Raw genomic sequence first — 18,630 nt, forward strand, 5'->3', positions numbered from 1 at the left:
TTTCTGGGGAAAATATTTGCCACAATGTGATAGTAACTTAATATCCTTAATATATAAAAAATTCATAAACATCAAAAATGAAAGATATTAACACTACCTATAGAAGACAAAGAATATTATCAAAACTAGTAATAATGCTCAGTTTCTTTATTGAGGAAGGAATTTGGATTTTTGGGATCTATTCTAAGCAAAAAATGAGATGTAATAAAACATACATACAAGTATGCTCTTTTTTAAAAAAATATATATTTTATTGATTTTTTACAGAGAAGAAGGGAGAGGGATAGAGAGTTAGAAACATCGATGAGAGAGAAACATTGATCAGCTGCCTCCTGCACACCCCCCACTGGGGATGTGCCCGCAACCAAGGTACATGCCCTTGACTGGAATCGAACCTGGGACCTTTCAGTCCACAGGCTGACGCTCTATCCACTGAGCCAACCGGTAAGGATGCTCATTACTGCTACACTATCCTCAACAAATTATAAATTGCCCTAACCAGTTTGGCTGAGTGGTTGGAATGTTGGCCCTTGGACTGAAGGGTCCTGAGTTCGATTCTGATCAAGGGCACATATCTCGGTTGCAGGCTCGATCCCTAGCCTCAGGGCACATGCAGGAGGCAACCAATCAATGTGTCTCTCTCACATAGATGTTTCTTTCCCTATGTCTCTCTCCCTTCCACTTTCTCTTAAAATCAATGGGAAAAAATATCCTCAGAGATTAACAAATAAATAAATAAATAAATCAGAAACTGGGGGAGATGTGGGACAAAGGATATAATTTTCAGTTAAAGAAGAATAAGTTCTGAGGATCTAATGCACAGCATGGTGACTGCAGTTAACACAGTATTGTATGCTTGAAGGTTGCTGGAAGTACATTTTAAGTATAATATTTTCCCCACACACTCCAAAAGTTGACTATGTGAGGTGATGAATGTCTAATTATTTTGATCTTGGTAATCATTCCAAAATGCATATGTATATAATATCATATTGTGGACTTTAAATATGTATAATTATACTTGTTACTTAATTCTCAATAAAGTTGGAGAAAAAAATAAAGCATACACAAAAAACTAGAAATCCAAATTGTTGGATTATAATGTAACTTGAAATAATTGCAGTCACTAAAACTATGGTTTTTAAAAAATCTAAATGAAAAAACACTCATAATGCTTAGGTATTAGAAAGGATAAAATAAAATGGGAAATTCAATAAGATTTTAATTTTGAAAAGCATTACTTTTATGGAAAGAAAAGACTAGCTTGGTATTATCTCTCTCTAGTTAATAGGAACATAGGAAATTGAAATTTTCTTTTGCTTTTTGTATTTTCCAAAAATTTTTATAATCACACATACGTCTTTTATAATGAGAAAACCTTATTTTTAAAAAGCAAGCAAGGAAAGTAAATCCATTGTCATTGGTTCTGTTCCTTTGAGAATGAAATAAAAGCCTTCCTGTGGTTGACTGCAATTTCCCTTCGCTTTAAACTGGAAACTTAAATAATAAAAACAACAAAGCACAGAGCAGATCAAAAGTCAAATGGATACTTCCATGAAGACTCTCAGGACACACCTTGTGTTAAAGACAACTGATAAAGGCCCATCATTTCAGTGTTTTGTCAAAAGGAAAACACCTTGAGAGATGCATAAAATTCTATGCTGTCCCTTCAATGCCAAGAAAAGAGGAAATAAAAGAAAAAGCCCAAGCCTCTATATGACTCATTTTCATCTTCTTCCCAGAGTTCACAGGAGAGGTCAACATCAATCCAATCTAACCTTCTGCAGGGAACCAACAGTCTTAACACCCACATAGCAGAGATTACACACATAAGCAAACATCTGCCCCTCTCCTTAGTAGTTTTAAGGTTCTTTACCACAGAGCAAAATTTGAAGCCAGAAACTGTATTCCCTGATGGACCCTTAAATAACTCCCCGTTTTATTTTTGTTGGAAGTTGGAGGGGAAAATAAACTTGCCAATAAATACAATCCATATGGACAGAGCAAGAAAATATTAGAGCTTACATTTATATTTATTTTCATTTCACCTTTAAAAAATTTTCATCTGTGTACAGAATATATCAGCACAGTAGTAGGTGTATATATTATAAGTATAACTATATATACATATATATTGGGATGTTCATGCTCACATTTTTTAACGGTAAGGGAGCATGCAAAAATAATAACTGGAGACCATCAATCTAGACCAGAGGATCTCAGCTTCAATTAACTGTGAAACAAGTTTAATTGATAATAGTGAAATACTATATCAGTTTGGGATTTTTTAAAAATCAGAGCAAATACAAAGGTATTGTGATTAAAATTTATTTTTTAATTTTAAAGGCTATTTTTTAAAGCAGGGTTAGGGCAAAGTCAAAAGCCAAAAGGGGGGAAAAATGAATTAAACCAAATTAAATAAACAACACAAAAGCAAACAACAAAGGCTGCCTAGTCTTTGTACTAGAAATGGTGAACAGATGTTACTGAGATCCACTGAGAAATGACCTTAAGTTATAATAATTAGAATTTAGACATATCATAATTTTGGTACATATGGGATAGAAAGCCCAAGGCATTAAATATCTGGTTATAAATAGGAAGACAGAGGTGGGGATGAGAATATTTTCAGAGAAAAAAGTGTGTTAACATGGGAATGGGTTACTGATGGAGGTTGCTCAAAGAACATTAAGTTTTAGCAGATATTAAAATAGGATAGAATATCACTCCACAAATTAATTCTCAGGCCTCTCAAGATTTTGCAATGCTAGGACACTCTGTAAGATATAATTAAATTTTATGACCAGATTTATCCTATGAAATGTCATGAAATGAACATCTCTCAAAAGTGATTCATACTGATCAAAGTAAACTCCACTTTCCTGTCCCTGTGAGGGTCACACATGGACAGATAAGTTCAGATTTGTGATTTTGGGGACAACTGTCAGGACATGAAGCAATGATCCTCAACATTGGTTGCATAAAATATTGATGCCCTAAGACTTGTACATGAAAATTATAAAACATCATTAGAAGAAATAAAAGACCTAAATAAACAGAAACATCTAATATTAATGAGTTGAAAGACTTATTGTTAAAGAATTGTTAACAATACTTTAAATTTATATACTGAATCAACCAAAGTCCTGCCTATTTTGTAGAAATTGACAAGTGAATCTAAAATTATATGAAAAAGCAGGTGATAACATTGTGCATCTCTTCCACCTGGCTGTTTATGAGTTATATAAGCAAATGTTTTCCTGAGTTCTATGAGCCATTCTAGCAAATTAACAGAACCCCAGGAGAGAGGCTATGGGAACCAGGTGAGTGGAGGAGTGGACATGGGACTGTAGGACTGTGGAATCTGATGCTATATTCAGGTGGACAGTGTCAGAACTGAACTGAATTGTAGGACACCCAGTTAGTGTCAGTGAATTGGTTGTTGGTGTCAGAAAAGAACCATACATTGGAATTGGGTACAGAATTGTAGCTGGTGATCAAAAGTGAAATCAGAAACAGAATTCTAGGATACCCACATGTGAAAGAATAAAGTTGGGCTCTTATATAATACCATATACAAAAATTAAGCCAAAATACATCAAAGATATAAATGTAGGGGTAAAACTATAAAACTAGAATAAAATGTAGATTTAAATCTTTGTGACTTCTAACCAGGCAATAGTTTCTTAGATTTTATAACAAAAACAGAAGCAATAAGGAGAAAAAAAATTAGACTTTATCAAAGTTTTAAACTTTTGTGCACCAGAGAGCAGTATAAGAAAGTGAAAAGATGCCCTGGCCAGGTACTTAGGTAGTTAGAGTGTCATCCCAATACACCAAGGTTGTGGGTTCATTTCCTGGACAGGCACATAAAACAATCAACCAATTAATACAAAAATAAGTGGAAGAACAAAGTGATGTTTCTCTCTTTCTCCCAAATCACTAAACTAAATGAAAAAGTAAAAAGATAACCCATAGGAGAAAATATTTGTAAATCATATCTGCAGGCAATATATCAGATACCATCCTATATAATAAAAGGCTAATATGCAAATTGACTGAATGGTGGAATGACTGGTTCCTATGATGTGCACTGACCACCAGAGGGCAGATGCTTAATGCAGGAGCTTCCCCTGGGTAGTCAGTGTGTTCCCTCAGAAGGAGTGCTGCTCAGCCAGAAGCTAGGCTCATGGCTGGCAAGCTCAATGGTGGTGGCAGGAGCCTCTCCCGCCTCAGTGGCAGCACTAAGGATGTCCAACTGACAGCTTAGTCACCATCCTCATCAGGATCGGGCCTAAGCCATCAGTGAGACATCCCCCAAGGACTCCCAGATTGGGAGAGAGCACAGACAGGCCTGGCTGAGGGATCCTCCTGAGTGCATGAATTTCACACACCAGGCCTCTAGTCCTATATAATAAAGAGGTAATATGAAAATTGACTATCACACCCTCACAATATGGCTGCCTACGACCAGGCTAGCAGTGGGGTAGTGAGGGACAATCAAATGACTGAACAAGAAGGCTGCGTGGGGTGAGCAGGCTGGCAGAGGGGTTAGTGAGGGATGACCAGACCAGCAGGGGAGACAGTTGGGGGTGACCAGGCCAGGGGGGAGTAGTTGGGGGTGACTAGGCTGGCAGGGAGTGCAGTAAGAGGTGACCAGCTGGTGGTGGGGGGGTAGGGGGGACAGTTAGGGTCAACCAGGCCAGCAGGAGGGGCAGTTGGGGGCAATTAGGCTGGCAGGGGAGCAGTGAGGGGAGACTAGGCCAGGGGGGACAGTTGGGGGTGACCAAGCCAGCAGAGGGGGGGTTAGTAAGGGGTGACCAGGCTGGTGGGGGGGGGGGCAGTTAGGAGCAACCAGCCTGGCAGGGAGGGGGCAGTTGGAGGCAACCTGGCCAGCATCAGGGGGAAGTCAGAAGCAACCAGGCTGGCAGGGGTTGGCAGTTAGGGGCGATCAGGTTGGCACATAGAGGCAGTGAAGGGCAATCAGGCTGGCAGGGGGGGCAGTTAGGAGCAACCAGACAGACAGACAGGTGAGCAATTAGGAGCCAGTGGTCCTGGATTGGAGAGGGTGCAGACTGGGCTGACGGACTGCCCTCCATGCACAAAATTTGCGCACCGTCCCTCTATTATATTAATATTGATAAATCTGTATTATAGTATCCAGAATATATAAAGACAACTCAACAATAAAAAGACATATAATCCAATTTAAAAATGTGCAAAGAATTTGAACAGACATTTCTCCAAAGAAGATATACAAAAATACAACAAAGATGAAAAAATGCTCAACATTATTAGTCATTAGGAAAATATAATGAGATACCACTTCTAGCCACTAGGATAATCAAAAAGACTGTTAATAACAAGTGTTATAGGGCAGAAAGTGAGGAAACTGGAACATTCATATATTGCTGGTGGGAATGTAAAAAGGTGTAGACATTTAGGAAAAAACAGTTAAACAGTTTTTCAAAAAGTTAACATATGACTCAGTAATTTGACTCATTGATATATACCCAAGAAAATAGAATATATATCTATCCATAACAGCAGTATTTATAATAGCCAGAAAACAGTCCAAATGTCCACCAACTGATGAATGGATAAACAAAATGTGTTATAGCTACACAACGAAATATTATTCAGTCATAAAAAGGAAGGATGTACTGACTCATGCTACAGTAAGTATGACCTTGAAAACTTTACGCTAAGGGAAAGAGTTCAGCCACCAAGGTCACATACTGAATGATACCATTGTTGTAAAATGCACAGAATAGGCAGATCCAATCAGACAGAAAGTAGATCAGTGGTTGCCAGGGGGTGGAAGGAGGAAAGAATGGGGAGTGACTGTTGGACAGTACAGGTTTTTTTTCTGGGAAGGCGAGAGCCATGGTAGGCAAGACACAGCTGCATCATTGCTCATCCTCTCAAAGCCAGTGAGAGAGAGGCCCAAGTGCCCAAACAGAGGTGGCTATGGGTCCCAGAGAGGAAAGAAGTCAGTATTAAGACAGGAAGCATAGAATTTTTATTAGCCTGTAGACAGAGTAAAAGAGTGAGGGAGGAGAGGGGAATATGGGGAAGAAGGTAAGGAGGGAGGAAAGAGCTTTATAAAGGAGTCAGTAGATTGCAGAGTTAAAGAAGGAAAGAGGATGTATGAGTGAACTGTGGAAGCTATAATGAAAATCAAGTATAGTTGTGTACTGGGGACAGATTTTAAAAGTAGGAGTCAGAAAAGAAAAAAAAGATAAATGATAGTGAATAATTAGTCAGGAAGATAGATAGATATTAAAACAGTGGAAATAAGTAGAGAAGAATGTATTGGAAAGGTAGGATGAGAGAGAAAGGGAGGGAAGAAAAGTTTTAAAGGGGAGCCAGTAGAGCATAAAAGGAGAATGGGAAGAAGAAAGAAATGGGGGGGGGGGGGGGAAGAGAGCAAAGCAGGTCTGAGGGAGGAAGTGAAAAAAAATTAAGGTGGGAAAGAAGAAAAGGGGAGGGAGAGATGGGGTAAAGATAAAGGAAAGAAGGAATGTGGAGAGGGAGCGAGGGCAGGAAAAAAAATGGGAAGAAGGATGATGGCACAGAAGTAGGAAACAAGGAGGAAAGAAAAGTTTATAAATGATGAGACAGCAGGAAAAAGTGTTACATAAAGGAGAGAGAAAAATTGTGTGAGAGGGAGAAGCCAATAAGGAAGTCAAATACAATTGTGTGTGAAGGGGATAAGATTTAAAAAAAAGTTAATAGGAGCAGTTAGGGGTGACCAGGACAGCAGGGGAGAACAGTTATAGGGGGATCAGGCTGGCTGGGGAGGGTAGTTAAAGGGATCGGGCAGGCAGGCATGTGAGTGGTTAGGGCAGGTAGGCAGGTGAGCAGTTAGGAGCCTGAGGTCCCGGATTGCATAAATTTCGTGCACCAGGCCTCTAGTTATATTTAATGGATTTGTTTTTGTTTTTGTTTTGTTTTTTGTTATTAATCCTCACCTGAAGATGTTTTTCCATTGATTTTTAAAAAGACTAGAAAAGAGAGGGAAAGACAGAGAGAAACATTAGTGTGAGAGAAACACATTGATTGGTTGCTTCCTGCATGAACCCTGACCCAGGCCAGGGCCAAGGAGGAGCCTGCGACCAAGGTACATGCTGGAATCAAACCTGTGTCTGCAGGCCGATGCTCTATCCATTGAGCAAAACCAGCTAGAACTATAATGTTTTTTAAAAAGACAGTCTTTCCCAGTGCTGGCATGTTTTAACATGTCCTTCACCTTGTAATATTATTTAAGATTTTTCGAAGGATGTAACTTTCCCTTAATTACAGTGTCAATATAACAATCTATAATGCCAGGAGGAGTTTTTTGTTTTAAAAAAATCTATTGGTGCTTCAAAGTTGACACTGGGATAGCCATGGTAATCCCTAGCTCTGAGGAGGTCTCCCTTTGAACCCAGGAGTGGGACGCAGCCTTCTGATCTTGGGTGGTCCAAAGGTTGAGGTGGGGTGCTTCAAGGGAGCACAGGCTAAACTAGTTCACCTACACAAGAAGCACAGGCCCAGGGGTTTTCAATTCTACTTCATTTGTTTATTATACCCACTTAATTCCAAAAAGGAAGTTGAAGTTAATTTGATTGTTGTCGAAGAAAGTAGTTTAGGCTCAGAGCAGTCTTGATAAGCAAATGTTAGTGTCCAGGAGGCTTCTTATGCAGAGAGACATGAGCCTAACAACCCCCCCACTTAACTTGGATACTCTGTGTCACTTTGGAGAATGACTTTTCTATGTGGTCTAGTCCCACATCGAGAAGTAACAGGATGAAGCCGAACCGAAGGTACAGATGCAATGGCAAAGCTCTTGTATCCCCTACTGGGAAATACCTCATTTCTGCCAAGATATCAGGATCATAAGCACATTTTTTAAATTAGAGAAGTTTGGCACATTTATGCAATAACCTTTCTGAAAAATGTAAGGCTTTCAAACTTCTAGTCTCATATAATAAGCATGATGGATGAAACGGAACACACACTCTTGGAGCATGTCAGAGTTATGCAGAATAACTCTACCGATAACTTTACTACTTCGTATTTCATGCAAGAGAGCATATCAGAATTGAAGTAAGTACAAGTAATGCTACTATCAATAATTATTTGATCTAGACTGCTGCTCATTGTACTAGTCTTTGCTAATATTGAATAATAGTGATTACATTAATATTTACTTTGGGGGTAGGTCCAATAGAAATGCAATTAGTACAACCTACTGAAATGGGTTCAATATTGAGGTAATATAGATCTATCCAAATTAGAATTATCCTAGTAATAAATTCTATTTAAACAGTCTTCTTACTAGATATTTCTGTCCTGGTCATAATGGAATAACTGGTACCACACAGTCTTACCACTAGAAACAACCACAAAACTAGATAAAACACATAAAGCAACTGTTTTCAGGCCTTGCACAACCATCAGGGAGGACTGTAATTCCTGCAAGAAGGGAAAATTCCTGCATACATACAAAAAATACATCACTGATTAATCATCTCAATCATTTAAAGAAGAAATAATAATCTTACACACCTCTTTTTATAAAACAGAGAAGGGGAACACTTACAAATGAGACCACAGTTACTATGATATCAAAACCATAAAAATACAAAAAGGAGAACTACTGACCAATATCGTCATGAGCATAGATATAAACATCCTTAACAAAATTTTAGCAAATTGAACCCAGAAATTTGAATGATCCTCATGATCAAATGGGTTTTATTCGAATATTGTAATGTTGGTTTAACACTTGAAAACAAATTAATGCTAGCAACAGAATAAGAAGAAAAATCATGTGATCAGCTCCATACATGCATCTGACAAAATTCAACACTCATTCATGATAAAACCTCTCAGCATGCACAATAAAAGTAAACTTCTTCAACTTTATAAGACATCTATAGTCAATAATATACTTAATGATGAAAGATTAAAAAACACTTCCCCATAAGATCAAGATAAGAACAAATATGCACACTCACCTCTCCTAGTAAATGTTTTAGATACTTTTACCAGAGGTCTCCAATCATGTAACAATACAAGAAAAAGAAATAAAAGGCATAAAACTGTAAAGGAAGGAATAAAACTGTCCTTACTGGCAAATGACATGATTATGTACATAGAAAATCTTAAACAATTTAACAAAAGCTACTGGAGCTAGTAAGTGAGTTTAGGAAGGTTTCAGGATATAAGGTGAATATACAAAACTCAATTGTATCTCTATGTATTAGGAAATAAACATTTGAAAAATTAAACTCAGCATCATTTAGAATAATATAAGAAATTCAAAATACTTAAGTATGCACTTAATACAATACATATGAAATATATACTCTAAAAACTACAAAATATTGCTGAGAATCAAAGAAGATGAACAAATGAAAAGACTATTTCTTATGATGTCAATTTTCCAAGAACTGATCTAAAGACCTGACACAAACCAAATCAGAATACCAGATTTCTTGTAGAAATTAACAAATGGACAATAAAATGTTTATAAAAATTTAAAGGGCTTAAAATAGATGAAGTAATTCTGAAAAAAAAATCAAAGTTGATGGATGTACACTATTTTAAGATTGCTATAACGCTATGGTAATCAAGAGAGTATAGTATTGGCATAAATACAAACAGATTACTGGATTAGAATATAGTAAAAGAGTAGACTCACACCTATTGATTTTTGACCAATAGGAAACTCGGTGGAGAAAGAAGTATTCCATCAAACAGTGCTAAAACAACTGGTTAACTATGCAGAAAAATATCAATTGCAGTTCATACCTCACACCAAACACAAAAAATAATTTGAGCCCATGGACATGGGCAACAGGGTAGTGAAGATCTGGGGGTATTGGTAGGGGCTGGGAGGAGGAGAATATTGGGGGAGGGATTTCTATAATACTACCAATAATAAAATATATAAAAACAAGAAAAATAATTAATTTGAGATGGATCATAGTTTTAATGTAAAAGCAGAAACCACGAAGCCTCTAAAAAAAAGGGGTGGTGGTGGTATTTTGCAATTTAGATTTAGGCAAATATTTTTTTGTGAGGACCCACAGAGCACTAATCATGAAAGCAACAAATTGGTAAAATGGACTTATGAAAAATTAAAACTTCTGTTCATTAAAAGACTGACTGGTAGGACATTGAATAAGCAAGCTATATATGGGAGAAAATAGTCACAACTTACATGTCTGACACAGGACTTGTATCCAGAATAAATAAACAACTCCTAAGACTTAATGATAAAAAGACAAACCAATTGATTTTAAAAAGTAGTTAAGTTTTTTCAAACTTCTGTTTCCAGAAGGATGAAGTGGATACACTTCTCCCTTATTTCTGCTCTGTACAGCTAAAACTCTGGACTTTTTACATAAAGATCAGAAGACTCTGAAAGATGGAGAGAAGACAGACCAGGTACGGAACTGAGGAACGGATGGTGAGTTCCTGGGTTCTCATTTTGCCTCCCATATCCCAGGCTGGATGCTGGAAAAGCCAGCAATCTGGAAATGCCAATGGGTGCTCCCATGCCCCCAGAAAGGCTTGCTGGCTCTAGCTAAAAAGATAGAAAACTGTTAGATAATAACTATTCTATTCCAGCCCAACATCACAGAAAAAAAACGCAACCCTATCCCTAAAAGGCCAAGTAGGAAGCCAGACCTCCACCCCCATGAGGTTAGAAGGAGGCACCCTAACCCAGCAGGGGAGATCACAGAGCTGGAGATGAAGTCCTGGCTCTACTTAAGACTCTGATTCCAGCGGTTCAACCCTTTATGCTCTAAGCCAAGGCAATGATTCTCCCTTTTGGTCTAAACTACTGAGTGGGGTTTAACTAAGGGCCCTAACTTAACTTTAAAAAATTTTTTTTTCCCACCCACCAGTGTTGCTCAGTGATTGATCATCAACCTGTAAACCAGAAGACCATGGTTCAATTCATGGTTCGGGCACATATCCAGATTGCGGGCTTGATCTCCAGTGAGGGGCAGGTGAGGGTGGCTGATCAATGATTTTTCTCTCATCACTGATTTATCTTTCTTTCCCTCTCCCTTCCTCCCTGAAATCAATAAAAACATATTTAAATTTTTTTCTTTTCTGAGCTCTAAACTATATTCTTATCTCAACTTCCTATCCTTCCAGGCTTCTTACCATAATTCTTTTCTTTCCTTCAATTGTGTCGGCCAAGCTTCCCCACTTCCCTCAGGGCCCAGGCAGCTTCCTATATTGTATCTACTCAACAATACTGTTTGTGGCAACAAATTTTATCGAGTTAAAAGTTGGCTGTAGCCAAAACCAGTTTGGCTCAGTGGATAGACGTTGAAAGACCCCCAGAGGGAGACCCTCACTCTGTCCCAGGGACAAACGGCGACCCCAATCAACCGCAGGAGGCGTCACTTGATGCAAACAGCAAGAGGCTTTTTATTCTAGCATGCTAGGGCTCAACTCGTAACTCACGCAGGAGCAGAGGAGTCCAGCCCCGAGCAAAAAAGCTCACAAGTATATATAGGCAAAAACTATACGTCGGGAGGGGTTACACACAGAGGGGGAAGAGGGGAACAAAGGAATTCTAAAAGGGGAGACTGGGTTAGTTAATAATGTATTTTATGACAGGGCTTGCGCTAAGTCAACAGTCCTGTCCTGTAATCTCGCCCCTATTTCACTGAATTGTCAAAGCAAGGTTTACTCTGTTATCCTGTTTCTCTTATCTTGTCGGAGTGAACCCTGCTCTGTTTACTCCCTGCTCAGGGCTGTTTCCTGAGACAACTTTAAGGGTCCTGTTCCCATCACTGGCGGGGGCCTTGGATAGTTGAGATAACACAGACAGCTTTTAAACATTTTTATTCTTTCATTCCCCCATTTGCTTTTTGGTAAGTTCTAATCATGGAACTTCTGTCTCTACATATCCTTCTTTGAGGCTATCTCCCTGGCTGATGGACTGGTAGTGCTGCCTGAGCATTAATACCTGTACAGCACTTATCCTCTCCCTGATGAAGGTGACTAGGCGATTTAGGATACAGGGCCCAAAAGTGAGAATTAAAAGCAGTATAATAAGGGGACCCATCAAGGTGGATATGGGGGTGGTGAACCAAGGGGACCAGCTGTACCAACTCTCAAACCACCCTTGATGCGCCTCCCGATCTCGTTGCTTTGTTTTTAATCTTTCTCTAAGTTGGCTGAGGCTCTCCTTTATGACTCCAGAGTAAAAACTAGGTCTAAACCTCGTCTATTCTGGAGGACAACTTTAGCTAGGGAGCTTAGTGACCTTTCTACCTTGCTGATTGTACTTTTATTAATTTTCTTTTTGCCTTTTCTATTCCTCTCTTTCTGCTCTCCTATTCCCTTGCACATGTAACTTTATTTAGCCCTGGACTTTCTCACTGGCTAGCAAAAATGTTCTTGCAGTTACCAAAACCTCCAGTACCACAGTTCCCATTAGTACTGTCTTCACTGAAGTTCAGTTCTCCTCCTGCAGACATCAAGTCTCTTCCTAGGCCAGGCTTGGGATCTCACGGGTGAGGCTGCTGGTTGCTAGGATCCAGGTTGTTTTCTGTGCAGGAGCTGGGAGCGGTGTAGCCAGGTCTGGGTGCTGTCCACTTCAACAGCCGTGGGCGTGCTCAGGACAGCAGCGCAGCATCCCTTTGAGTCCTTGGGCAGCAAATTTCTTTACCCATATTGAGTTCCGGGGCTACAGGGTCTGTGGTGGGCACTGGCAGTGCATCTGGAACAAGCAAACTGCAGAGCCTGTAAGGACTTGAGCAAGGAAATGGTTACCATACATGATCCCCTTCCCAAAAAAGGGGAAACTTGTCCCAGTAAGGGGTACACCTGGCCCTCAAGAGGGCAAAGGACAGGGGGTTGGTCCAATTTTCACCGGTTTTCAGAACAAACTTAATTAAACTTTTTAGAGTTCCACTCAGGCCTGTCCTAAAGCTTGAGCTATACTTTGAGATACCTTGCTATAAAGGCTGGACTGTTATCTGATCCTATGACTACTGGCAGCTCGAATCTAGGTATAATCTCCTGGAGTAATTTCTGGACTACTACAGAGGCACTTTCTATCCTATGCTTCAACCTAATCTGAGAAGGTGTCTATAAAAACTAGCATGTACTTGTATCTTAATGTTGGTGGCTTAATCTCTGTGAAACCCACCTTCTAATGCTCTCCTAGGGAATTTTCCTGGGGCCCAAATTCCTAGGGGGTCCCTCTATTCTTGCTTAGCATTTACCTGTATATAAACAGTACTTCTAGTGACTCTGCCTCACAGAAGTTCAGAAGTCTTGGTGACACTTAACCTGGTGTCACCGGGCAACTCTGACCTAGAGCCTCTGGGACAACAGTCTTGTCATCTGGAGGGTCCATCAACCATCTGGTCCTTCAGTGGCTTGCTTCTGTTCAGCCAATTCCTTCTGGCTGCAGTTAGTAACCCTCTTTCCTCTGTGGATGGCACAGTGTTTCCATCAAAGGGCCTGGATTAAGGCCAAAAGTTCTGGAACTGTGCCCAAATGATGTGGTCCAAGGTGACTACCACTGCCCCTGCATATCAGGTCCCATCCTGAACGTAACTGCTCTCATCTGTGAACAGTACCTTGTCGTCTGTTACCTCTGTGCAGTCATGAATGGGTTTCTCATCATCATCTGGAAGCAGGTTGGCAGGGTTGATGGCCAGAGTTTTATGAATCCGGACACAGGGCTGGTCCCAGAAAAAAGCCTGACCCATCCAGGTTAGCTCCTGGTCCAGAGTCCGCTTATCTGCCTCGCCTCCTTCACCAGCAATGCTGTGGTGGCCACTACCTGGAAGCACGCTGGCCACCCTGCTGCCACAGAGTCCAGTCTCTTAGATAGGCCACAGGTCTCTTCCAGGGACCTAGAGTCTGAGTGAGAACCCCTTTGGCAATGCCTCTTACCTCACTCACGTAAAGGTGGAAGGGCTTCGTGATATCTGGCGAGGCTAGGGCAGGTGCTGAGACGAGAGCCTTCTTTAGCTCCTCAAAGGCCCGTTGTTCTACTTCAGCGGCTGCGTTCCTCCAGTACGTGTTCCTTCTTAGGTCTACAGTCCTTCTTGATGTCCAAGGAAAACAGTCAGTTTGTCTGATGGCTCCCTGGACTGATATCTTCCTAGAGGTCCCATCGGCTCTGTCAAGACTGAATAAACTGCCCAGGGCTCATCAGGAAATTAATAGCTTTTCCTCTCACTTGTAAGGTCACCCTTGGGAGCTTAATTGAAAGGAGCCTGGTCCTGTCAGTCTTTTTCTTTGAGGTTAAAACCCTTGGAATCTAAGTCTTCCTTTCTTTCAGATAGTCTCTGTCTCTTCTGACTTCACCTTCTGTCTCTCTCCCTCTCTACTCTCTGCCCTTTCCTGTCTCTTGCTCATGTCTTTCTCCCTCCCTTTCTCACATGCACATTTATACTTATACACCCATATCACTTTCTCTTTTAATCTTTATTTCTGCTTCTGTCTAAATCCTTCCCTCTCAGACTCCCAGAGTCTTTTTATTAAGTCTCTGTTTTGTTCTTTCCCTCTCTCCCAGTTTCTCCTTCTCATCACATGTACAACTTTCATAAAAACTTTTACTATTTTACACTAGCTTTTAAATCTTCTTTTATCTTAAAATATTTAGAAAAGGCAGAGGGAAGAGAGAGCAGGTCTAGCACTCTGTTCCCAGTAGCAGCTTGAATTTTAAACTGCCACATTCTTCCTACAGATAAAGATCTCAGATTCTGATAAGACTGAAAAGGGGAACGGGAGAATTTCTAACTGCGCCTTTAAGTCCCCTAATAGAACACGGTGAAAAGTGTCCAAGCAGTCACGGGGGGTTAAATTATGTTTTCACATTGTTTTAACACAATTCTAAATAAATTATAAACCTTTGTGATGAAGTCTACTTAAATCTATAAAGTAGACACACATGACTGAAACCAAAAATGATTCCCTCAGTTTAAACAAAATACAAGATGCAGGTACGAGCCCAATTCAAGCTTACAATGCAATTAGAAATGATAATAACAATGGCATATGAGAAAAGCAAAATAAAACAAATTAATATGGCTATCACTTCTTCTACATTAAGAGAAAAATATATGACTTGGCCTACTTCTTCACAAGAGGCACACTATAAATTCCCAACAAATTTACTTAGGTCTGTATGAAACAATCTGGATAGGGCTCAAGCATCATATAGATTCCTCATCTGACAAATAAAAATAAATTAATCCTTGAGATCTTTGATCATTATTGCTTATTCTTAACACATGTAATACAGTTTAGCCTGCCATATTCTAGGCATTTAGTTACTGCAATTAATTTTTTCCTAATTCAATTTATACTTAAGTAGCTATGACTCTGCTTAGCTGATATCAATGATAAAAACTAAACATTGTAAGCAAGGCCATGGAATCACCTGCCACTCCTTGCAGATCACATTCTTTAGCTGAAAACTCCTAGCCATTCATGTAAATTTGTTACCATTATCAACTAGGTAGTTTCCACCTCATGGTGGGGAATTTTAAAAGCTGCTTACAATGACTTGGGAAACCAGTTTTAATTTATCTGCTACCTCCAGCTACTCAAACAACTCCTGGAGGTGAATGGAGGCAGGGAGCGAGCGGGTCCCAGGTGGTGAAGGCAGTGCTGCCACCAGGGCGTTTTCATCAGACTGTCCGCCGCTTGCCTCTTGCTAGCAAAGGTGCAATGGGGGAATCGGTGACCCTTCCACTGCAATCACACTCCTTGAACTTTCTGACAAGCTCTTACTGATTTTAAAATTATAACTTGAGTTGACACACATACAAGGACCAAGAGGCCCACAAAATATTTTCTTTTTCCTTTAAAGATTTTACAATGTACTGTAATCATTAATCACCTTAAATTTAAATGGCTAATTGAAACAAACAGTTCTGAGACCGTTCCTCCAGCACTGATGAAGACTGGGTGGAGGCAGGTGTCTGAAATAAGATTCATTTAGTTTTTGAGCTCGCTGGGCAGACTTGGCGACTTTGCCAGCTCAAGCTTCCTTCTTGTAAATAGTTACTTTTAGACTTCGGTCTTTGCTTTTAACCTTTTTAGACTATAATTGTTACAACCTCATACCTTCAAATCAATAAACATAGACATAAATCCTGTTAGGAGGGCCGATTCCCCTCTGACAGAAAGCAAAGCACTCCTGGGAAAAAGGAATCCCAGTGGCCACTCGGGGCGGTTTGCTAGCCATCAGAGCACTCAGCTTTAAACAAATTAAAGGTTTCTTTCTTTCTCTCTGCTCGCCTGTGGCCGGGCGAGTAAGACAGACCTGGGAGGTCTCTTTCCCAATTTTCCTTTGTCAAGGAGACAACCACACTCCTTCAGCCATTTGGGGTTATCAAAAAGAACATCAATCCAGATATCAATGTATGGAATTTGGTCCGGATGCCCAGGGCTCCTATAGACTATCCGCCGGACTCCCGTGCAGGGCCCCATGTCTAGGGTCCCTGTTGAAGGCCAATCAACCCCAAATGTCGGCCACTCCAATTCACAGAGTCTCCAGAGAGTGAAGGCATCTACAGAAACACCATAGCCTTCACCTCGTTTTTAAGTCCAGAAAATTTTTAACCATGCATTCAAGGGGACTTAGGTGACTCTCTTTTGAGTTTCCTTGCCCCATTTTTCTCTTTCTTCCCAATTTATAAACAGTTAGGCAACAAATAAGTCCAAAACAAATCCCAAAGAGGAAAAACGAACACTTTTACCAATTCCCACACACTCGATTGCGGCTGCACTCTCTCAACACTCACAACAACACTCATTCAGACCAGAACAACACTCACTCAGACAGGAACCAGGGAGTCTCCAGACTCCAAAACCCAGACAGAACCAGGGAGTTCCTAGACTCCAAACCCAGACAGAACCAGGGAGTCTTCAGACTCCAAAACCCAGACAGAACCAGGCCTCGGTGGTCGTCAGAAGCACAAATAACAGAAATGTCACAGACACGAGGACCCACCTTGTCCGCCACTGACACACAACAGAATCAGACGGGCGCGATCTTGGAACAACACCTGATCCAAACAGTTAAACTCGAATAGCACCCTTACAGCAGGAGACTACCAGGCGTCCCTGGCTCTCCTCCTCCCTTGGGGCGTCCCCCAGGGTCGCAGCCTGTGGCCCTCTGGGCACGTCTACCGACCACTGTCTGGCCACTCTCACGAGTCGCCGAACGGCTGCCAATACAGAACCAGATCTGATAACAGAAGTGCGCACACAGATCCAGATCAGATAACAGAACACAAGACCAAGACAGACAACTTCGGGTACCCCTTCTTACCTCCAAGGTCGGCTCCGCGGATGAGGGGTGGTCGTCATATCCCGGACGAGCCCCCAAGATGAAAGACCCCCAGAGGGAGACCCTCACTCTGTCCCAGGGACAAACGGCGACCCCAATCAACCGCAGGAGGCGTCACTTGATGCAAACAGCAAGAGGCTTTTTATTCTAGCATGCTAGGGCTCAACTCGTAACTCACGCAGGAGCAGAGGAGTCCAGCCCCGAGCAAAAAAGCTCACAAGTATATATAGGCAAAAACTATACGTCGGGAGGGGTTACACACAGAGGGGGAAGAGGGGAACAAAGGAATTCTAAAAGGGGAGACTGGGTTAGTTAATAATGTATTTTATGACAGGGCTTGCGCTAAGTCAACAGTCCTGTCCTGTAATCTCGCCCCTATTTCACTGAATTGTCAAAGCAAGGTTTACTCTGTTATCCTGTTTCTCTTATCTTGTCGGAGTGAACCCTGCTCTGTTTACTCCCTGCTCAGGGCTGTTTCCTGAGACAACTTTAAGGGTCCTGTTCCCATCACTGGCGGGGGCCTTGGATAGTTGAGATAACACAGACAGCTTTTAAACATTTTTATTCTTTCAACGTCAGTCTAAGGATTGAAAGGTCCCAGGTTAGATTCTGGTCATGGGCATGTACATTGGGTGCGGGCACATCCCCAGTAGGGGGTGTGCAGGAGGCAGCTAGTCGATGTTTCTCTCTCATCGATGTTTCTAGCTCTCTATCCCTCTCCCTTCTTCTCTGTAAAAAATCAATAACATATATTTAAAAAAATAAAGTTGGCTGTAGCAGGCATTCATTTAAAATATACAATTTGAGCCCAGCTGGTGTTGCTCAGTGGTTGAGTGTTAACCTATAAACCAGGATTCAATTAAACCGGTTCAATTCCCAGTCAGGTCACATGCCCAGGTTTCGGGCTCTATCCCCAGTAGGGGACATGCAGGAAGCAGCTGATTCTCTCTCTCATTGATGTTTCTATCTCTTTCTCTCTCTCTCCCTTCCTCTCTGAAATCAACAAAAAATAAAAATAAAATGAATTTGATGAATTCTGACACATGCATATACCATGAAAACTAACTACAATCAATTTATATAACATTTCATCATCTTAGAAAGTTCCGTCTTGCCTCTGGGTAGAACATCCCACATGTTTTTTTGTCACTATATTTTCATTTTCACTATATTTGTATTTATATTTTTTGGTCTGGCTTTCCTCACTCAGCATAATGGTTTTATATGTATGTCGTGTTTATCGGTAATTTGTTCCTTTTTTGCTGAGTAGTGTTCCATTGTACAGATACACA

The sequence above is a fragment of the Pipistrellus hanaki genome (assembly GCF_964339955.1).
Source record: "Pipistrellus hanaki genome assembly, chromosome: 7".
Taxonomy (NCBI): domain Eukaryota; kingdom Metazoa; phylum Chordata; class Mammalia; order Chiroptera; family Vespertilionidae; genus Pipistrellus; species Pipistrellus hanaki.